The 23809-nt window shown below is 44.3% G+C and overlaps 1 non-coding gene across 1 annotated transcript; it reads left to right on the top strand.

Annotated features, from left to right (window-relative positions):
* Positions 1-10094: 10094 nt before the first annotated feature.
* TRNAG-UCC (transfer RNA glycine (anticodon UCC)) lies at positions 10095-10167 on the top strand. Its single transcript has one exon. It is a non-coding gene; the product is annotated as a tRNA-Gly (tRNA).
* The last annotated feature ends 13642 nt before the right edge of the window (positions 10168-23809 follow it).

Here is a 23809-nt window from a genome sequence, read left to right as displayed (position 1 = left end):
ACTATAAACAAAATAAAAAGAAAACCAACAGATTGGAAGAAAATACTTGCAAGTGATGTGACCAACAAGGGATTAGTCTTCAAAATTTACAAACAGCTTATGTAGGTTAATATCATCAAACAAACAATGCAGTCAGAAAATGGGCAGAAAACCTAAACAGTCATTTCTCCAAAGAAGACACACAGATGGCCCACAGACTCATGAAAAGGTGTTTGGCATCACTGATTATTAGAGAATGCAAATCAAAACTACAATGAGGTATCACCTCACACAAGTTAGAATGGCCATCATCAAAAAATTCACAAACAACAGATGATGAAGAGGGTGTAGAAAGAATGGAAGGCTCCTACACTGTTGGTGGGAATGTAAATTGGTTCAACCACTATGGAGAACAATACAGAGATTCCTTAAAAAACACACCCTTGATCCTAAAGCCAGGCTTGGTGCTCTTCTTCAATACCTTATAGCTTTTCTTTTTCCTTTTTCCAGTTTCGTTTCCTTTTGGATGAGCTTACAGCCACCCAGCGAGTCTAATAAACGTCCATGGTTAAGTATTTCTAGAATTTCTGAGTGTGGATTTGCTGCCAAAATGTATCATGCCTTTATCTGACTATTGGCACTCTGCTTTGGAAGTGGAGGGTAATGATGGAGGTGACAGTCCTTACTACCAGGGATCCTGCACTATTATAAATGGATTTTTTTTGGTGGGGGGTATAACCTGTCTAGCAGGACTTTCCTGGTGGCTAAGATGGTAAAGCATCTGCCCGCAGTGCAGGAGACCCAGGTTCGATCCCTGGGTTGGGAAGATCCCCTGGAGAAGGAAATGGCAACCCACTCCAGTACTCTTGCCTAGAAAATTCCATGGACTGAGGAGCCTGGTGGGCTACAGTCCATGGGGCTGCAAAGAACTGGACACGACTGAGTGACTTCACTCACTCAACCTGTCTAGTAGGAGCCAAGGAGATTCAAACAGGAGTCAGAAAAAGAAGAGCCAGGGAAGCGGTGATTCACTGAGGCGTTCCTGACCTTAACAGCATCCAGTCCTGGGGAGGGAAGTTGAATGTGATGCAACCAACCAGCAGGAGTGGCAGGGTGCTGACAAGGGTGACTTGGATGCCCAGTTACATGCTGGTATGAGCAAAAGGTAGCCGGCATAGTCTGGCAGCCCCCCTCCCAGAGAGGAACACGGTTCATCTCTGTCTCTGAGGCCCCCCACCCTCCCACGGATACCCTCTCCTAAAGCATCATCTCATCTCATGTCACATTTATTTCCTTTGAGGGAGCAAAGTCCTCCCTTCAAGGAGTTTTGCCTGGCTGAATTCATCCTACACTGATCACTTCTTTCTTTTTCTTTTTTCTCATTCTTCTGTATAAATTCCTCTTGCTCTACTTTATATTTCTAGTGGTTTCTTTCAGGTGAAGCATAGCCTTCCTTTCAGACTGAAATCTGTGCCCAAGATTATATTGTGTGTGTTCTGATTTGCTTCTTCTGATTCTCCCTAAAAAGTCTGATAACTCTGCCAGGTGTTCCTAGGATGCATATTCAATGCTGTTCATGCTGCCCTTCCACCAGCTCCCCAGGGGGAGCGAGCAAGACTGTCTGCTTGGGTCACTGCTACACAGTGACCCCAAGGTAAGCCATCAACACGCTTTTTTGTTGCATGAGTGACTGAATGAAACATGTGCAGATGAGCTAAACACTGGGATTATCACCAGAGGGCACCACTCTGCCATACAAATCTCTCTTCCTGGCCACGCCACACCTCCCATCTTAACCATCATTGAAAGCCCAGTTCACTTGGCCAGCTTCCTAACTCTTTATAATTAAAATGAATTCCAGCAGTTGATCCAGAAAAGACTGGAAAAAACCTTGTAATGCTTGAAAATGAACATAGTAGCTTGGTTTGCATTTTCTCTTTTGGGATAAATTACCCTGAATATTCATTGGAAGGACTGATGCTGAAGCTTTAATATGTTGGCCACCTGATGTGAAGAGCTGACTCATTGGAAAAGAGCCCGACACTGGGAAAGACTGAAGACAGGAGAAGGGGACAACAGAGGGGATGGTTGGATGGCATCACTGACTCAACGGACATGAGTTTGAGCAAACTCTGTGAGATAGTGAAGGACAGGGAAGCCTGGTGTGCTGCAGTCCGTGGGGTCACAGAGTCAGATACAACTTAGTCACTGAACAGCAACAACAACACTGTTGTTTAGTCTTTCAGTTGTGTCTGACTCTCTGCGACCCCATAGAATGTAGCCCACCATGGACGTCTCTGTCCATGGGACTCCCCAGGCAAAAATACTGGAGTGGGTTGCCATTTCCTTCTTCAGAGGATCTTCCCAACTGAGAGACTGAACCCTAAACTCATGAACTGGCAGGCAGATTCTTTACTGCTGAGCCACCAGGGAAGCCCATGCTCACAGCAGGCAGAATTTAAATAACACGGACATTGACTATAATTTGATGATACAGACTTAACAATGATTCATGTTTCACATTCCTGGTGAGTTTCCTTTCAGTCTTTTTTTCCGTGTTTATACTCATTTGCAGGCTTGGTGTCATTCCATGGAGGAATTCTTGGATTCTTTTGCCACTCGTCATGTGGTCTTCCAAATTGCTTGTAGCTGTGTTAAAATACTAGGTTAATGCTGGACATGTCAATGCATCCATTGATTAAATTTTGTTTGGAGTCTGAACTCTGAAAGGCATGGATGTGCCCTAAAGGCTGCCATCTTCCCTAAAGGAGACCATCCAAAATCTGACAGCCAGAGCATCTTGTGTGAACCTGCTGGACCAACCTCAGAGAACAAGCAGGTCCCACCACCTGAGATGCAGATAATGTGCTTAGCCAGAAATATTAAAGCTCTTATCTGTTGTAATTCTGGTTGCATGCTCAGTCGCTCAGTCAGGTCCAACTCTTTGTGATCCCATGGACTGTAGCCCGCCAGGCTCCTCTGCCCATGGGATTTTCCAAGCAAGAATACTGGGGTGGGTTGCCATTTCCTTTTCCAGGGGATCTTTCTGAGCTAGAGATTGAACCCAAGTCTCCTGCATTGGCAGGCGGATTCTTCACCACTGAGCCTCCTGGGAAGCCAATTCTGGTTCCAGGAATAAATAGTACACTCCTTCCCCTCTGCACAGTCTGCTCACCAAAGAACAGACTCCTACAATATACATCCACTTTCCTGACACGTTCCTGAGGCGCCTCTAGTTGTTAAGTTGGAGAGAATGTAAACGCATGCTGATTTTATCAGTAAAATTTTGACAGGTCCTTTCCCTTTCACTCAGTGGGGAAAACAACAGTCTTTGATCCTCTTCCTGTTGTTTTAGGAGGTGTTTTTTGTTTGTGCCCACAATTAGACAGTCTTGTTTTAAATACTGTGTCCTATTTTTATAACAACACTAGACTGCATTCCAGAAACACCCATTACAGTATTATGCTGGCAATTCCATTGGGTACATTTTCTGCAAATTTGGCAAAATGGTCCTGGCCAAATGCTTTCATTTTTAGAAAAGTGTCTTCATTAAAGTATGATGCAATCTCTTGTATAAATTCTGCTAGCAAGTTTGGTTTAGCTTCTTCTCTTTTCCTGGCATCCCTTCTTTTTAGAAAAAAAGACATTGCTTTTTATTCCAATGTTGCTTTCATCTTTAACTTTCATTTTGGAAAACAATATATCAGTTTTTGACAGCTAAGAGAAACTGCAGTAAGAGAAGATACTAAGAAGGAGAATGGAGTAGAGAAAAGGAGTAATAATAATTTATGGCTCTCCAGGGGTGAATATGAAGTTTAAGCAATTCATAATGTATAAGCCAAACAAAAAAAGTCAGTGGCAGAAGGTAGGTCCTGGTCTGTGGGTTATTCCACTTAGGAGGTAAGCTGATACTTCAGCCATCAAGAAGCATGGTCTCTGCCCACCTGAGGATTGAACCTCAGTCTCCTACATCGCAAGAAGATTCTTTACTATCTGAGCCACCAGAGAAGCCCATCTGAGCAACAGGTCAACTCAAAGTAGAGAAGGAAAATCATTTCTTCGTGTGTTTTAGGTTTACCAAAGTATACAGCAAATGCTTCTTTAAGAGGCTGCAAAGAACAAGACATGAATGGACGTACAAGCAAGGAAGTACCAATAAGTACATGGCCATGGAACACCATGGGTCTTGTGGAAGCTGCCTGCTGGTCCCAAGAATCCTGGATCAATTCCATTACCTTTTGAAAGTGAAAGTGTTTTGGACTGTAGCCCACTAGACTCCTCTGTCCATGGAACTCTCAAGACAAGAATACCAGAGTGGGTTTCCATTTCCTTCTCCAGGGGATCTTCCTGACCCAGGGGTTGAACCCAGGTCTGCTGCATTGCAGGGAGATTCTTTACTGTCTGAGCCACCAGGGAAGCCCCTCGTTACCTTTGGAGGAGTGGAAACCAACAGTCCTTCGATGACATCACATCTGTTTAATTTGGTACTGTTGCTAACAGTTACCTCTTGGAGAACTAGTGGAAAATGGGAGTTAGTCTTTGCAGGTTCTGCTGGCTCCCTTTCTTGAAGGCTCAGCCTCAGAATTCAGGGCAATTTCAGCAAAGAATCACTTTTAGATGTTTTCCCGTGAATTCATTCCTCTAGGAACAGCTATTTAGTGATTGCCATCCTTTGAATTGTTTCCATTTTTTAAAAGTTTTTAGATTAGGAGTAAACCAAAATGAGAGGCCACTCTGACAGCTCCATAGGTTCCCTTATCATTCTAGTTAAACCATAAGGCACCTGGGGCTTCCCAGGTGGCACTGGTGGTAAAGACTTGCCTGCCAATGCAAGCGACATAAGAGGTACAGGTTCGATCCCTGGCTCAGGAAGATCCTCTGGAAGAGGGCATGGCAACCCACTCCAGTATTCTTGCCTGGAAAATCCCATGGACAGAGGAGCCTGGCAGGCTACAGTCCATGGGAGTCACAAAAAGTCGGACATGACTGAAGCGACTTAGCATGCATAGGTCACCTAGTATGTGTAAAGCACTCGGCATAGTGTTTGGGTGAGGAGAGCGGTCAAAAATCCATCATAAACTTTTCTGAGAACTTCAAAGTCGGCTGTTTTCATTGCTTGTGATGAAATCAACCTTCCTTGTGTCGTCAGTTCCCCGACACTGGACTTTCCCCAGAAACAAGGGGGAACAGGCAGCCCTTCCTGTGAGAGCAGAGAGGGTGCTTCAGGGGGGGAGCGGGGTTTGGGGAGCACTCCCATCCCTCCATCCTGCACACATCTCCAGGGGGACAGGGGGGTGGAAGCAGCTTCTTCTCCATCTCCCTAAAACAGTGTCCCCTCCTGTGCCCCCATGAAGGACTCAGCTGTGAGCAAGGCCTCCCTGCTGCCTGACGGGCAGCTTTTCTGTAAGGGAGGTGGGAAAAAAGAGGGAACTTGTTCTCAGCAAGGAGCAGGTGCTCCATAGAAAATCTAATCTAAGTGGACAGCCAGAGTGGGAGGGGCTATTTTACTTAGACAAGGAGGGGCTGTCTCAGTAGATGATGTGGGCAAGGGACCCTGAGTTCTGAGAAGAAGTGACTGTGTAGGGGTCTGGGGACCCCCCCACCTCACCTCAAGCAAGAGGGCAGAGCAAGTGCCAAGCCCCTGCAGCTGCAGAAACACAGGAAAGGGCAGGGCTTTGCTGCGGTCCCTGGGAGAGGACTTAATATCACCTCCTTAGAAATCCTGCTCCTTATGCAAAGCAATGGGAGGGTAAACATCCTGAAGAGTCCATAAGCTCCCAGACGGAAACAGCAAACGTGCTCCTGCTGTTTCAAGAACAGCCTGTCAGGTATGCATTTGCCAGTGAGAACCAGCCAAGAGGATCAGCCACATTTCAGATGGTTTTCGTAAACGTTGCCCCCTTGAACGTAGTAGGGTCTCTCCCCCCTGCTTCTGCGCGGTGAGCTGTTAGGAGGTTTTTGTCTTTCAAAGTGCATGTGACCCACTTACCAGCGCATTAAACTCCTCTTAGCACTCAGCAATGTTTTCCATGAGGCAGGACGTGTGACCTAGTAGTCTCCACGTGCGGGGAGTGAGTGGACAGAGGGAGTTCCATGCCAGTGATGCAACCGTTTTCTTCTCCTGGGTGGGCTTGACAGTGAGGAGCAGGTGCTGACTCCTAGGTACATGCACAGGATGCTGTTAAGTTTCGGGGCTTCTGAGCAGGTGTCACAGGGCCCCGGCCCGATCCTGTGTCTTACAACTGGTGGACTCGGGCAGAAAATGCTCCCAGTAGCCACCTCCCCACAACCTGTACACCTGCCCTCCTCCCACCGAGCCAGGTGGGACTGGTGACTTTGCCCTCTGCAGTCATGTCACCGGCAAGCCCCCGGTCACGCGGTTCCAAGAAGCCAGCCTTTGCCACGCTGCTCCCGGGCCTCCAGGAAAACCCATTATAGTGACTGATCTTAGGAGGAGCCAGCCTCCCACTTGCTTCCTGGCCACTAGGATTGCACCTGAGAGCAGACCCAGGGGGCAGCCGCTGCTCTGAACCTCCCCAGCCCGACCCAGGACCCAGCTGGCCTCGGGTGTGTCTGGGCCAGCGAGGGGGTTGCCTAGGGCAACTGAAGAAATAATGAAGCTCCATCAGTTGCTAGGTTAGCAATTTCTTCACGTCCACAGAGCAGCGGCTCCCTCTTCCTGGCCCCAGGGGAACTCCAAACATAGCCAGACGCTTGCGGTGTTCCAATGTCCTCTCCATATTCACTCCTTCTGTTGCTGTGATTAGACTTTGAAAGTGCTTTGTGGGTGCTGGCCAGGAGCATTGCACTGCAAAGTAAGTAGTTTGTTCCTACTCATCAATTCAACAAAGAACCTTTTGGGTACTGAGCACTGTGCTGGGGGGAGGTGGGGACGAGACCCCCCCGCCCTCCACCTGCCTCTGTGGAACTCGCAGAGTAGAGCAGGAGGGCGGCACAGACCCCTTCCACCCCAACCAACCCCTGGCATAGTAATTGCGTTTGCCAGCGTGGACAGAGTGACACAGGGGAGGAAGGAAGCCTAGAATTCTGATCCCGACGTGCTCAAAGGAAAATGGGATCTTCACTCCTTTGTGTCTCATGATGACAGCTGGGCTGGAGGGCCGTGAATTTAAAGTAGAGAATAAACAACTCCACTGAACACTATAATGCTATTCATGTGATTAGCACACAAGCCCTGCCCACTGCTCTAACTTTAGTCGTTTGATACGTTTGAAAAAAATCTTTGCTCTTCTTTCACACTGTTGCATGCTCAAGGCCACAGAAAAGTGGGAAATTTGTGGCAGGAAGTACACAAACATCCATACCTTCACACTTAGGATGATTCAAGTTCAACCAGCTGGATACCTAAAATTCTTATTTCAAGTGTTCATTTTTTACCTGCAAATTGTCAGCTTTCTGCTGCCCAAGGGCATATGTTTGGACTTCAGGTATACATTTGGAGATAATTGAAATAGAAGTTAAAACAGAAATTTACAAAGTTTCCCATTATCATAAATTTTTGTCTGACATACTGAGTTTCTTAACATAGGTCTATAATTTTCCATTTCACTGAATATTTTCTTGGTTATTAGGGCTCCTGGTAATAGGCATAAGGCCTATGGTAGTTTTATCGTGTATGTGTGCTCAGTCGGTTCAGTTGTGTCTGACTCTTTGCGACCTTTTGGACTGTAGCCCGCCAGGCTCCGCCGTCCATGGATTCTCCAGGCAAGAATACTGGAGTGGGTTGCCATGCCCTTCTCCAGGTGATCTTTCCGACCCAGGGATTGAACCTGCATCTTTTATGTCGCCTGCATTGGCTGGTGGGTTCTTTACCACTAGCGCCACCTAGAGTTTGTAACACATTCTTTTACAGCCTGAGTTAGCTTCGAGACCTGGTGACGCCATGGCGAGGGTTCTGCTTTCCTTGCTGTCCTCTTCTCAGGGTGTTTGAATCCTCCCCTGAGCTACCATGGTACTGAGGAGTGGGAGTCCTGTCCAGGTTTTGGAGGCAGCAGTTTTCCGGAAAGGAGGCACAATTCTAATAGCGAGAGGAGTCTGTCCTTCCCTCCCCAACATGGCGCCCTTGAAACAATGGAGCACGTCTGCTCACGTGTTCAGCTGCTGTGTCAACCTCACTAGGCAGCCAGCGACCTTCTACCTGGGAGTGATGCTCAACCAACAGCATCTGAAATCACAGCAGCGTTATCCCACCAATGAGTGCTGGGTACAGCCGGCATTCCTTCTCTGATGATGTCCTATATCCAAATGGAAATGAGGAGTGAGGAATACAGCCAGTACCCCAATTTAAAATTCTCTTAGGAGGGGAGACTTGACTTCGAAGTTCTTCAAAAACACAGTCAATATGTGTCAAAATGTTCAACTTGTCATTGTAAGTTGAATGGTGTTAAAAGAACTGATTTAGTTTGTGAATACTTAGGACATTTGAGATTTGTTATGTATCTCTGATGGCTCAGATGGTAAAGAATCTGCCTGCAATGCAAGAGACCTGGATTTGATCCCTGGGTCGAGAGGATCCCCTGGAGAAGGGAATGGCCACCCACTCCAGTATTCTTGCCTGGAGAATCTCAAGGACAGAGGAGCCTGGCAGGCTACAGCCTGTGGGGTCACAAAAAGTCAGACACGACTGAGCGACTACCACGTTAACACTTTATAATTTTAATTTTTTTCTGTAAAGGACCAGATGGTAAAAATTTGACCCTTCTTGGGTCATTCGGTTTCTGTTTCAACTACTCACCTTTCTCACTGGACCTCAAAAGCCGCCATTGGTAACATGTAAATAAATCTGTGCACTCATGTTCCAACATGATTTTACTTACAAAAACAGACAGCATGATGGGTATGATCCATGGGCCAGAATTTGCTAATTGTTGATTTTAAGCTTGCCCAGTTATTGGAAATATTTAAATTGAATATGCACCATTAACTTATTAATACATTAATATTTTAAGGAAATTCAATTAAATAAATTCAATTAAGGGAGTTCAGTTGGGTCAAGACTTGAGTTGGTCTAACATTAATCATCATAATAATAATCAATCACAATCAGAAAGTGATTGTTTTATTTTCTTAGTTTTGGTGGTCTAATCAGATCTATGATAGAAACTTAAAAGGAAGAAAAAACTTATTTTCAAAATGTATCCACTTTAGTCATTGGACATTGATTTACACCCCAATTAGCTATAATTAATCTTCTCTGCACCCAATTCTAGCATATCAAAAGTTCACACCCATATAGACTAAGGTAAGGCATTTGGGTTCATTTAAAGTAAATCTGTAAGTTATCAGAGAGTTTTATCAGGCGCACAACAACTGGATTTAGATTAGTTGGGAACATTGCTCCGCTGCTAAGTGGAGAATGGATTTGAGGATGGGAGATAATTTGGAGGTCACTGAAGCAAGAAAACATGAAATGACGGTGACAAGGATTCAAGGTGTAATTTGACCAAATGTGAGACATGAAGCAAAGACAGCTTCCCAGTCTTTGGCTTGAGCCCCCAGGTGGATATAAAGACTATTAACAGATGGCAGCCCAAAGGAGGAACAGTTCTGAATCTCTGTCCATGGGATTTCCCAGGCAAGAATACTGGAGTGCCTTGCTGCTTTCTTTTTCAGGGGATCTTCCTGACCAAGGGATCGGCCCTGGGTCTCCTACACTGCAGGCAGCAGATGCTTTACCATCTGAGTCACAAGGGAAGCCCTGACTTCTGCCAAATTGGACACAAATAACAGCCCAGGGGTGGCCTCAGAGGTCCTGAGGGTGGGTTGGGAGTCCAAGATGGGCAGCTGTGTCCTGTGAACTTCCAGGGACCAGGCTCCTCCTCCTTTGCTGCTCTGCTGTCCTTTGAGAGTTTGGGTTGTTTTCTCCTGTGTCTGTGCTGTAACCTTGGTCTGTGTTATAGGAAGGAAAGAGCGGAAGCAAAGCTCCATCATACATGCTTCAACCCCATTACCTACAGGTAGTCATGTGACCAGAACTACCTTCAAGGGAGGCTAGAACGGGCGTTCTCAGGTGGATGTCCATGCCCCCAGATACAAGTTGGAGGTTTCTCCAACTAGGTGTTCTGAGATCAATCAACAGCTTTCATTTCAGGACTTCCCTGGCGGTCCAGTGGTTAGGATTCTGTGCTTCCACTGGAGGGGGCCCAGGTTCAATCCCTGGTCAGGGAACTAAGATCCTGCATGCTGCATGATGTGGCCAAAAAACCAATATTATAATTTTCTTTTTGAGATCCAAAATAAATATAGAGTTGGCAGTTGGATGTATAAAGCTGCAGTTACGGGAGAGTTTCAGGTTGGAGAGAAACAGGTGCTCTGTAAGAATATTGAAGAGAGAGGCATGTAATGAGACTTAGAGATTACCCACTATATATTTCTTGGTTCTCATTTTAGAAATGACTGTTCCTTTCTGGCCATTACAGAGTCCTTCAGAATAAAGGAATATCCAGGTGTTCTCCACTGATAAACAGACCAGCTTGTGAGCTTTGCCCTTCTGGTGGCAGAGGACAGCCAGGTAAGGCTAGGTGGGCTGTGATTACTCTGTAAGCCTCACCTCTGTGCCAGGGACCCTGCAGCAATCAGCAGATGAAAACATAATAAAGAGATCAAAGGATGTACAGGGACCTGGGATATGAAATAAGAGAGTCACAAAAGGCAGTTTGGAGAAAATTATGATAAAGAGCAGCCTTGGGATAGTAATATTCCATCTGAATCTACCTTCAGTTCAGTTCAGTTGCTCAGTCATGTCCAACTCTTTGCGAACCCATGGACTGCAGCATGCCAGATCTCCCTGTCCATCACCAACTCCCGGAGTTTATTCAAACTCATGTCCATTGAGTCAGTGATGCCATCCAACCATCTCATCTTCTGTCGTCCCCTTCTCCTCCCACCTTCAATCTTTCCCAGTGTCAGGGTCTTTGCTAATGAGTCGGTTCTTCGCATCAGGTGGCCAAAGAATTGGAGTTTCAGCTTCAGCATCTGTCCTTCCAAAGAATATTCAGGACTGATTTCCTTTAGGATGAACTGGTTGGACCTCCTTGCAGTCCAAGGGACTCTCAAGAGTCTTCTCCAACAGCACAGTTTAATCTACCTTAGTTCATTTTTTTTGCATAATTATAAATAATGATGTGACTAATTATGACCTAAAAGCCCAAACCAAAACTTTTTACATGTTTGGTGGCCATTCTGCAGGGAACAGGTGGAGCCTTTGTCCAAATCTCAATTTGGGTGTTGAGGATATTCTATACATCAGGAGAATCTGGGGGAAAGATACTGCCAGGCACACCCAGTGTGGGTGGACTTAGGCAGAAAGGATGATTTCCCTTTAGATGGCTCAGGGGCAGAACTGGGGGAAAGTTCCCATGTGTAGGAGGTTCACATTTCCCACCAGTGCCTAAAAGATGAGGTGCAAACCTGGACTTTCTTCTCATTGGTCTGTCCAGACATGGGCAAAAGGGGAAAGTTACAGTGGAGCCTGGGCTTCCCTGATAGCTCAGTTGTAAAGAATCCGCCTGCAATACAGGAGACTCCAATTTGATTCCTGGATCGGGAAGATCCACTGAAGAAGGGATAGGCTACCCACTCCAGTATTGTTGGGCTTCCCTTGTGGCTCAGCTGGTAAAGAATCCGCCTGCAATGAGGGAGACCTGGGTTTGATCCCTGGGTTGGGAAGATTCCCTGGAGAAGGGAAAGGCTACCCACTCCAGTATTCTGGCCTGGAGAATTCCATGGACTATAACCCTAACCCTAATTGCACTCATCTCACACGCTAGTAAAGTAATGCTCAAAAGTGTCCAAGCCAGACTTCAGCAGTATGTGAACCGTGAACTTCCTGATGTTCAAGCTGGTTTTAGAAAAGGCAGAGGAACCAGAGATCAAATTGCCAACATCCACTGGATCATGGAAAAAGCGAGAGAGTTCAAGAAAAACATCTATTTCTGCTTTATTGACTATGCCAAAGCCTTTGACTGTGTGGATCACAATAAACTGTGGAAAATTCTTCAAGAGATGGGAATACCAGACCACCTGACCTGCCTCTTGAGAAATCTATATGCAGGTCAGGAAGCAACAGTTAGAACTGGACATGGAACAACAGACTGGTTCCAAATAGGAAAAGGAGTACGTCAAGGCTGTATATTGTCACCCTGCTTATTTAACTTCTATGCAGAGTACATCATGAGAAACGCTGGACTGGAAGAAACACAAGCTGGAATCAAGATTGCTGGGAGAAATATCAATAACCTCAGATATGCAGATGACACCACCCTTATGGCAAAAAGTGAAGAGGAACTCAAAAGCCTCTTGATGAAAGTGAAAGTGGCGAGTGAAAAAGTTGGCTTAAAGCTCAACATTCAGAAAACGAAGATCATGGCATCTGGTCCCATCACTTCATGGGAAATAGATGGGGAAACAGTGGAAACAGTGTCAGACTTTATTTTTCTGGGCTCCAAAATCACTGCAGATGGTGACTGCAGCCATGAAATTAAAAGACGCTTACTCCTTGGAAGGAAAGTTATGACCAACGTAGATAGCATATTCAAAAGCAGAGGCATTACTTTGCCAACAAAGGTCTGTCTAGTCAAGGCTATGGTTTTTCCTGTGGTCATGTATGGATGTGAGAGTTGGACTGTGAAGAAGGCTGAGCACCAAAGAATTGATGCTTTTGAACTGTGGTGTTGGAGAAGACTCTTGAGAGTCCCTTGGACTGCAAGGAGATCCAGCCAGTCCATTCTGAAGGAGATCAGCCCTGGGATTTCTTTGGAAGGAATGATGCTAAAGCTGAAACTCCAGTACTTTGGCCACTTCATGGGAAGAGTTGACTCATTGGAAAAGACTCTGATGCTGGGAGGAATTGGGGGCAGGAGGAGAAGGGGATGACAGAGGATGTGATGGCTGGATGGCATCACTGACTCGATAGATGTGAGGCTGGATGAACTCCGGGAGTTGGTGATGGACAGGGAGGCCTGGAATGCTGCGATTTATGGGGTCACAAAGAGTTGGACACGACTGAGAGACTGAACTGAACTGAACTGATACAGTCCATGGGGTGGCAGAGAGTGAGACACAGCTGAGCAACTTTCACTTTCATTTTCACTTTCATGGTGGGGCCCAGAAAGAAGAAATCAATCACACATTAATGATGGAGACAAAATCTTTACTACATTAAAGCTAGTTAGAAATAAGGCAGGAGACAGAAATGGCAACCCACTCCAGTATCCTTGCCTGGAGTATCCCATGGACAGAGGAGGCTGGCGGGCTCCAAACCATAGAATCTCAAAGAGTCAGACACAAATGAGCACATAGGACTCCATATTGTTGTTGTTAAGTTGCTAAGTCACATCTGACTCTTTGCAGCCCCATGGACTGTTGCCCACCAGGCTCCTCTGTCCGTGGGATTCTCCAGGCAAGAGTACCAGAGTGAGTTGCTATTTCCTAGTCAAGGGGATCTGCCAAGCTCAGGAATCGATCCTGTGTCTCCTAGGCCTCCTGCATTGGTAGGCAGATTCTTTACCACTAGTACTGCCTAAGTTTGGTATGCTGTGCTTAAAAATTATAAAATGATATATCCCATAATAATGATGCTCTTATGTTAGGAAAGGTCTCCTCTGTGGGAGTGTTAGAAGAAACATAAAGTGTTAGGAGCAAGCAAAAAAAAAAGACCCAGTTAAAAGTTGTTCTTTCACTGGCTCTGCATGCGTGTGTGTGTGTGTGTGTGTGTGTGTGCGCGCGTGTGCTCAGTCGTGCAAGACTCTGCGACCCCATGTTTCCAGGGAATTTTCCTGGCAAAAATCACTGGCTCTGTGACCCTAGTTAAATAATTATTCCATTTGTCTTAACCTCAGTTTCCCCAAATGTAAAATGTTGATGATAAATGTACACAATTCACAAAGCTGAACAGACTTTCTAGGTGGGTATACATAAGGTATTTCATGTTTGACATATTTTAGCACTTCATGTATATTATACAGTATTGCTGTTACTAAAATAATCTTTTAAATACAAAGTCAATGGTCATCTTTAGACGCTTTCAAGGTGTCCCACAAAGAGAAGTGGTTCAAAGCCAATACATAAAGGATTTGGCTGAGGATTCCATTAAATTACAGATTTCATCCCTTTTTAGAAAATCTTAGAGACAGCCTTGAACTCAGCATATCTCTGTATAAAAATCTAGAAAGGGCCTGGGAGTCCTGCCTGGAAAAGGGTGAGTGTCCTTGAGAGAAGGACCTCCTTCTAGCAGCCAGAGCAAGGCTCGCCAGATGGCCAATTTCTATCGTAGACAAGCAGTCACTCAGTTTTATTGGTACAGTGTAATTTCAAAGTAGCATCCCTTTAAAGGCAAGCACTCTGGAGAGGCATATAGAAACCAAGCCAGTGATAAGAAACTTCAAATGCTCTATGCCAGTGGAAATACACAAGGAAACATACCTAAAGTGTGAGCTCAACATAGAACAATGTGGATAGTATCAGAGTCCTTTCTTGCTGGGGACAGACACATTAGGGGCAGGGAGAAGAGGAGGTGCTTCTCCCAGAAGGTACCGGGGGCCATTATTCCTCATCCAGGTAGAGAGGGGAGCTGTGGCCCCCAGCAGACCCAGGATGGCCTCCCCCAGGGTGGACTTGGTGAGCAGAGTCCCCAGCCAGACCTCGCTCTCCGGAAGGTGGAGGACACGCCCACAGCTCCGCATCCAGCTTGTTCACTGTCCGCCTCATCTGGGGTCATAACCCCAGCCTCTCACCAAGGAACACGAGTCGGCAGTGGTATGCGGGAGGTTTTGTTTCATACATACATAAGTGAAAGTGAAAGTGTTAGTCACTCCATTGTGTCTGATTGTTTGAGACTCCATCAGACTCCTCAGGCCGTGGGATTTCCCAGGCAAGAATACTGGAGTGGGTTGCTCTTTCCTTCTTGAGGGGATCTTTGCAATCCAGGGATTAAACCTGGGTCTCCCACATTGCAGGCAGATTCTTTATTGTCTGAGCTACCATAGCAGAATGTCAAATTTTGTGGGAGAGGGAGGGAAGGGGGGAAGGTTTTTCTTTAAAAAATGAAAACAAAGTCGTCTAATAATAAGAACCAAAAAGAGATAAGGAACACTAGTTGATTTGCCCACCTTTCTTATTTGTTATGTACCTAGTTGAAACTGTGATTGTATATCACTTGGCTCCAAAGAACAATAGGACTCAACCCTAACGGAACTTACAATCAAAAAGAAGCATGAATATCTATTACTCAAACACTCAGGTGCCTAAGACCCTTTTGGAAACATGAGGTCAGATCTCACCATGAAGTGTAACCTTGGAGTCACTTTGCAAAGCTAATTGCCTAAACATCCCTCCACATGTTAAATACAAAATGTATATTGTGCAGTTCTCATACCCATGTGTTGCTGAATGACTGAATGCTCAGTTGCTAAGTCGTGTCTGACTCTTTGCAAGCCCGTGGACTGTAGCCCACCAGGCTCCTCTGTCCATGGGGTTCTCCAGGCAAGAATACTGGAGTGGTTCGCCATTTCCTCCTCCAGGGGATCTTCCCCACCCTGGGATCGAATCCGCATCCCTTGTGCATCTCTTCCTGCATTGACAGGCAGGTTCTTTACCGCTGAGCCACCTGGGAAGCCCAAATGACTTGTACTATATAATAATAGCAATAATATATATAATATATAAATATATAATAATATATATAATATATATAATATATATTTTACTGAAAATGATAATATGTGGTACCACATATATAATAATATCTTGTATTATGTTTTTGTGTTATATATGCTAAAGGGCTTCCCTTGTGGCTCAGCTGGTAAAGAATCTGCCTGCAATGCAGGAGACCTGGGTTCGATCCCTGGGTTGGGAAGATCCCCTGGAGAAGGGAAAGGCTACCCAGTCCAGTATTCTGGCCTGGAGAATTCCATGGACTGTATAGTCCATGGGGTCGCAAAGAGTAGGACACTACTGAGTGACTTTTTCACTTTCATTTTCTTTCATAGATTATAAAATCACACAATAATATTATTTACTAATATACCATAAAAATTGTATCATATATTACCATCATTACTTTATATGGCTAAATAATGTCAATACAAATAGATAATAACATGTAATATATTATAATGTATTGTTGCATATGTATCAGTTCAGTTCAGTCCCTCAGTCATGTCCAACTCTTTGTGACCCCATAGATTGCAGCATGCCGGTCCTCTCTGTCCATCACCAACTCCCGGAGTTTACTCAAACTCATGTCCATTGAGTCAGTGATGCCATCCAACCATCTCATCCTCTGTTGTCCCTTTCTCCCCCCACCTTCAATCTTTCCTACCGTCAGGGTCTTTTCCAGTGACTCGGTTCTTCGCGTCAGGTGGGCAAAGTATTGGAGTTGCAAATAACTATATTTTAGACTTGCCAGGTAGTCGAGTGTAAACATTTTTTAAAAATTCATTTAATTATAAATCTCCAGATGCTTCATGTCATTTTTGTTCTTTGGTCTGTGATGCCAAAAATTCACTTGGGAACTTCTCATGTAATTATTTGAAAAATAACATGAGGTGATATGAGTGAAGAAGATTTGAAGGTCAGACCAGGGTGTGTAGTTATTGCTAACAATTTAGAGAATTATCTTCTGAACTTAGCAGAAAGGAGCAACCAAAATTTATTCTATTAGGAAAAAGGAAAGAACAACAAAGTAAATGAATTACCTTCCTTAGCTTGCTGGAAGGTCACCATGTCCCACTTTGATATTCCCTTAATGTTTAATTCGTCTGGATGCCAAGCAAAAACTGGCTGAAACTCTTCATCAACAAGATCCAAGCCAGTGCAGTGGGCCAAACAGGACGGTTAAAATTAAATCTGAGTAGGAGGACATTTAGTGGTTGCCAGGGGACAGAGACGGGTGGGGCGTATACAGTGACAGAACAGACCTGCATCTTGACTGTGATGGGGTCACTCACGGAATCAGGTTGACTAGAACTGCACAGACAGACAGACAGACAGACACACACACGAGTGCATGTAAATACTGGTGGAAACTGAACACAGTCTGTCGTCTGGCCAACAGGATTCTACCCACGCCAGTTCCTGGGTTTTGACATTGTCCTACATTCATATAAGATGTCACTACTGGTTCATGAGACTGTTTTTTGTAACTGCTTATGAGTCTATGCTTCTTTCAAAAGAAAGGTTTAAAAGCTAATATTCAAAGAAGGTAATGGTATTGAACCCTATTGAATATGGCTTTTAACAAAAGGATGCCAGCCTTCCATCCAATTTAAAGAACTCTGACCATGGAAATTGCTGTCTGTTGGAAATAATTATGAATAGGTGAAACTTAAATGCTTAAGTTCCATTATTTTCTTCTTTACTTCTTTAGATCATTTTATTTGTTTCAGTTTTTTTATTGCTTAGGTCATCAGTAGCTTAAAAGTTATTTATAACCCACCATAGTATTAATTATCTGCTATTTTAAAGCAGAGAGTTGACAATTTCAATAGAACCTTCATGGATTATGAGTGTTTATAATTTTTACAAATTATATTGTGTTTATATTATTATTTATACTATATTATTTACAAATAATATTTGTTTTGTATTATTTACAAATAATATTTAAAGTAGTAGAGATCGATTTTATACTGATAGTATAAGATACTCTAAGAATAGCATGATAAAATTTCAACATTCAGTTCTCTAATGCAAATAGAACTTCTTAAACTGAAACTCCTGGTCCATCATCATTCACAAGCACCTTGAACAAGCTTCACCTGCTAGGTGTTCACTTTTGGGGGTAAGGACACTTAAGCTATATGTATTTTTTGATTTCCAGCCCCCAGCATAGGACCAGGCTCAGGATGCAGGCTGCATGTGGTGCATTTGCTGGCTCAACAACATACACCCTCCTGACACACACGGCCCAGCAGCGCTGTGCTCCCTGTGCCGTGGGGAACCCATCCTCGCTGGTAAATGGTAAGAGTAAAGAAAAGAGACTTTCTGTATTGCTCAGAGAGGTAACGGCATTAGAAATGATCAATTTCCCATTTCTAGCAGACTCTAAAAGTGACTTTGCTGGGAGTCAGTTTTATAAATAGAAGGGCAAAGGTGACCCGTCTCTCCAGGCACAGAAAGCAAACACTCTGTGGCACTCAGCCTGACAGTTATTTCTGCATCTGATCCTCTATTTTCTGCCTGATTCTTCCTTCTGAAGCTAATTTCCCGCAAGTGAGTGAATGCTGTCTGACTTTCATTTAAACACGTAAACTTAAAAATTTCATCTGACCTCCTGGTGGCTATAGAGAAGCAGGCAATTTCCCCTTCTCCCTTGTGAGTCCTATGAAGTCTAGGTGAGCTCATCTGGGAGTGAGTTATGGAGCCGACTCCATGAAGGGCAATCGCCTGTCAACCCGAGTTGAGGGAAACGAGGGAATTCTCCTACGGGGTTCACTGCTAGCTACACCATTAGACAAGGTCCTCAGATCTCATCTCTGCCGTGGGTCACTCTTACTAAGATGCCTCCTTGGAACAAGGGTGACTCACAGAGACCAAAGCTCTGCCATGACCTCTGGTTTGGATCTGAGTGGGAGAGAGTGTGTCCCAGGCTTGACCCCCAAAAGGAACAATTAAAAACTCGTAAACTTGGTGCACATCAAACAACCATCTCTTCCTTTTTATTCCCCAGATGCAAGATGGTCCTGCAACAAAATGTTGCAGATTGGAAAAAAGCAGAATTTGTTCCTGAAGTTTTAAATATCTATGGAGATATGTTCTATGAGAGAGGTAGCTTGCCTGTCCTCAGCCTTGAGGAATTTGGAATAAGATGGAGAAATGGGTCAACTGGTCACCCTGAGCTGCAGGTGGGGCATTTTTCTCTCTGGCCATGGAAACTTCAAGCAGTGAGACTTGGACCATCCACACTCCTCTGGAGTGGACATGAATAAAGAGTTTCAGATGTCAGCTAAAATCAGAGCAATGAGCCCCTCTGACCTGCCCTTTGCTTGCCCCTTTGTCATCTTCAGAGGTTCGCTGAGTCCAATAAGACAAGGCAAACTCAGGGTGGATCTGGAGGGGTCACTGTACAGAGGGAAGAGCTGCTGAGGCGTGTGTGGCTAGGGGGTCCTCAGGTTGATTGCTTTCATGGGGACAGCTGCTGGCTTGGCCAGGCATGTAGGCTGAGCAGGACCCCTGGGGAGAGAGAGCCCCTGTCAGGAAACCCGGAAGAGTTCCGATCAGACAGAGGTGGGTTGAGGGGCAGAAGGCAGTGATGAAAGAGCCCAGCTAAGCAGAAAGCTGGGGCTGAGGACGAGTCCCTGCAGGCTTGACTGACAGCTCAAGGAATGCATTTGACTCATTTGATGAAGAAATTCTGCTTCATGGTAAATACGTAGTACTGCCCAGGTCAGACCAAGTCTCCTGCATCACGGAGCTTACATTCTAGTGCCATTGACAAATACATCCATGAAGGAGAGAGCCACTTTAGATGCTGATGGGGTGGTGAGAGGAGAACAGAGAAGGGAGGGAGGGTGCCCCAGGGGCATCATTTCAGCCGGGTTGTGGTAGGGGAGGGTCTCTGAGGAGGGGCTGAGGAGCTGCTGCTGGAGATCTTGGGCAGAACTTGTAGGGAGCTAGAAGAGCTGGAGGCAAAGCTGGTGGGAAAGGCTATGGCATTTTTGAGAGCCAGTGAGAATGCCTGTGTGTCTGGATGTCGGTCAGCTGTGACCCCCTTGACACTGGAAAGAAGCCTTGGGACCCTGAGGAATGACCTAGATCCCACCATATAGATAAACAGAGGATGTTACAGTCATCTGTAATGGCGGATGGTGAGCTGACGAGCCCTGAGGGGACTCAGGAAGGACTCAGGACTAATGCCTGCCATCTAGCAGCCAGGAGACCTCAGCCGCTTCCTACTGTGAGCCCTGAGAAAACTCAGAAAGTGAAAACACAGGACACTGACCCCAGACAGCTGAGATGCATATCAAAGGAATGGTTTCAGTGAGCCCAGACTCTGGAATCTTCCCATACATAGGAAAGCACTAAATTCCTTAACTTGAGGTATCTGGTTTTCCTTTAGTTAACAATAATCTTTTGACTTTAGACTACATGCTCTTAGTTGCAGAACTTCTACATAACCTGTCACCAGCCCCTCCCCTCCACCCCAACCTCCTTGGAGCAGCCCTCTCAGGGTTACTTGAGATGCTGTGTCCTGGCCTTGAATGCGCAAAATTCTCACTGAATAAAATATAACTCTCGATATTTTAGGTTGTAGGTATTTTCTAAGTTGACAACCCAAATAAACTTTTTCCCCTTTGGTTTCAGGTTCAGGGTGTTTATAGAATCTATGCCTCTCTCTCTAGTGCTGTAAGTACTTCGGGGGTGGGCTTCTGGTTTCTAATATTTGCTTACACTCTGGATACAAAGGAAGAGGGATTCTATAATGCAATTTCCATTCTCCATGTTAAGTTGCAAGTTCATGTTAATAGCAAACCTCCAATGTCCTTATTAAAAAAAAATTCTTATAACTTTGTCTTTTGGCATCTTTTTGCAGGATTAGCTGATTTTGTTTTCAATTTGTTTTTAAATCCAGTCATGCCTTTTTGGTTCCATAGTTAACAAAGACTCCCCAGCTCCTACAGAGCACTTAGCATACAAAGCAACAGGAGAGAAGAGACATTACTTTGGCCAGATATGCCTCCTTCCTGCCATGCCCTTAGGCCACAGAGGACCAGATAGCAACCCTAAACCCAGACCTCATACTGGAAGCTCAGGTGGAAAAGCAAATCTGCCCTGGATTTGGCAGGAAGTGGGTCAACACCAGCATCATATCAGAGCAAGGAGGATGTATTGGCTCAGCTGGTTCATCCAGAGCAGGATAAAGAGAATTCTACAGGAAGTCTGATCTCTGGTGGCCCTGGCCTGCAGCAGCCTGAAGCGGGGCTTGGGTTCCCAGCCAGAGACTGAGACTGGGTCGAGGCGGTGAGAGCAACAAATCTCAGCCACTAGTCCAGTGCGGTCAGTGACAAGGCCCTGGATTTTCAGCTTTGCAGAAAAGAATTCCCACAAGGACGGAAAGTAGTGAAGCAAGTACAGTATTTATTAGGAGGAAAAAGAGTGCAGTACGTGTGGACAGACACACTGGCAGACTCAGGGAGAGACAGTTACTGAGTTGCACTCACATAGCAGTTTGGATTACTTTAATGGGATGTTTCTTCCAGGTTTTCTTTGGCCAATCATTTTGATTTGCCTGGTTCACAGTCTTTATTTGGTATATCTCAGGATTCTCCTGTGTGACAGAATGTGTCTCTTAGCCAAGATGGATTCTTCTGCAGAGGGCTATGGGTAATAAGCATCTCTTGGCATCAGTCCCCTTTGACCTTCAAGGAGCCTTTGGGCACATGTGTGATCGAGGAGATGTCCTGACTTCAAGAATGAGAACTATGTCATCTGGCAGGACCCAGCCTCCTCTCTCAATTGTTCTGCTATTCTTGTCTCGAAGTTTCATCCATAGGGAATGAATCTCCTATTGCTTCACTGTAGGTCAGGGTGGGCGGGGGTGGGGGGGGTGGGCGGGTGGGCTCATCTACCTCCTCCCTCAAGTTCACAATCACAGTTCATCACACATCACACCAGAAAGGAGCACTCCTAGTAAATGACAGACTAGGAAGGCAAAAGGAAAACAAAATTCAAGGAGCATGAAGGAATCTGTCACAGTTGTTTCCAGCAAGTTAATGAGTTATGCATTTAAAGAAATAACAGCTCAAAGACCATATGAATAAACAAGCAAATGGGATGGAAAGGGAGAGGATGTGCCCAAGAAGACACATTTGAAGAACAAAATATTCTTAGTGAATTAGGAAGTAAAACAGTGAGGAAGAGTATGGGACCCAGACTATAGTCAAATAATTCACTAAGAAAACTGGAGATGATCAAAGTACAGATAATTAAAGCAATATTTTGTTTTATAATCAGAGAAACTAGTAGATATGGAAAACAGACTAAAATGATCTGATATACTTGCTAGCCCTGAGGATGAAATCACATACACTTCAAAAGGACCTTGAAAAAGTCCCTGAGTTTGTAAAAGAACCAAATCTACAGTTGGAAAGTCACACTAGGTTCACAAAAAATGATACACAGCCTTCAACATGAAAACAATTCTGGGGAGAAATTCAAGGACAAAGGACAGGAGAACAAGTCAACCCTGACTACTGAGTGCAATGAAGATCTGACATTGTCCAGGAAACAAAATACTGGAAGAATATTAGTGTCTGCTGGAACATCACTGATGAATAAAGACATATAAACATGAATGGAGTAGGATATACAATCCCTACCATCCCTTCTGGGACTTCACGTTACTTAACCTCATTCTTTCTCTGTAACAAGGTCCTTGTTCCTTCTATCTACAGCACTGTGCTCTTTTCCTGGGCCTGGCTCCTACATCAGCCCCTCATACCCTTAGCTGATCTCTGGTTTCAGCTCTGCAACCTCCCCTTGTCTCTTATGGTTCTCCCACCCCAAGGTGATTGCCTAAGGTTTCCACGTATCTTCTTTCACATTTCTGAAAGGGAGGGGAGAAACCTTAATGGTACATCTGCTCTTATAATACCATCTGGAATTACAAAGATTTAATGGTCTACCCACTAAAGAAGGGATTTAATAATTCAAAGAGAATTACAGTATTGAAATCAAAGCTACTTTAAAACTTCCAAATTCTTATGCAAAGGTTCTCATCAGTTCTTTGTTGTCCCAAGTCCATGTTCAAGACAACAACAGGCAAAGTTGACTGGATCTCTTGACTGCAGAGAGTGGCTACTTTAGGACTTTCTACACCTACCACATTTCCTATATTGACATTTAATTATGACACATCTCTGAATTATAATTTAATAGAGTGTGTAGTAACAATCTGATGGTTAGGATAGGCTTAGGGAGACAGCTAAGATTTCTCTAGACTCCTTAATAGAAGTTCTAGTAAGTGAAGAATAATAAGAAAACATCTCATGAAATCCCAAATGGTTAAATTCATATTTTTTTCAATCACATTTAGTGTGAGTTAAGGGTATTTCCACACCACACTGTATTTATTTATTTATTCATTCATTTAATGAACATTTATTGAGAATTTACTGTATATTAGGCATGGGGGATATTTATTTAAGAGGAATTGCCTTTGTTCTAGGAGGCTTAGAATCTAACATGAAGACCAAAGCACAAAGTTGAAGGCTTCAGATAGACTCATCTTTGGATTATAAAGGTCAGTCTCTCTAGTTCAAATTCAGATGTCACCTTAACTGTGTACATGACTTTAAGAAAGTTATGTCACTTCTCTGTGCTGTAGATTTCTTACTTTTAAAGTCAGGACAATTTTAAAGTCAACCCTCAAAGGGTTGTTGAAAGAATGAAATAAGATAATACCTGTGTACCACTTAATATAATGCCTGGCATAGCAAAAACTCAAAAATATTTAAAAATAAATAGTATTATGTGAATCTCTGCATACTACATTTTAGAATTACTTCAGAGACAGGACAAACATTTGAGATCATTGAGTTTAGCTCCTTTAATTGATAATGAAAGAAGCTGGAGTTCAGAGACCATGAATGATTTGCTCAACATATGTTGATTCATTCAGTTAGCAAATACTCAGTAATCAGCTACTCTGCCTCAGCTGCTAGAGGTGGAGTGGAGTATAGATAAGAATTAGACAGCCCTTGCCCTCATGGGTTACAGTCTTGATATGAGCTGATTTCTACTCGAAGTTACTCTGATTCTATTGTAGAGGCACCACCTGGAGAAGATAATAATTACTATGTATTTGCATAAA

This window comes from Bubalus kerabau, chromosome 18, assembly GCF_029407905.1.
Source record: "Bubalus kerabau isolate K-KA32 ecotype Philippines breed swamp buffalo chromosome 18, PCC_UOA_SB_1v2, whole genome shotgun sequence".
NCBI lineage: Eukaryota > Metazoa > Chordata > Mammalia > Artiodactyla > Bovidae > Bubalus > Bubalus kerabau.
This window is presented reverse-complemented; position numbering and strand designations above follow the sequence as displayed.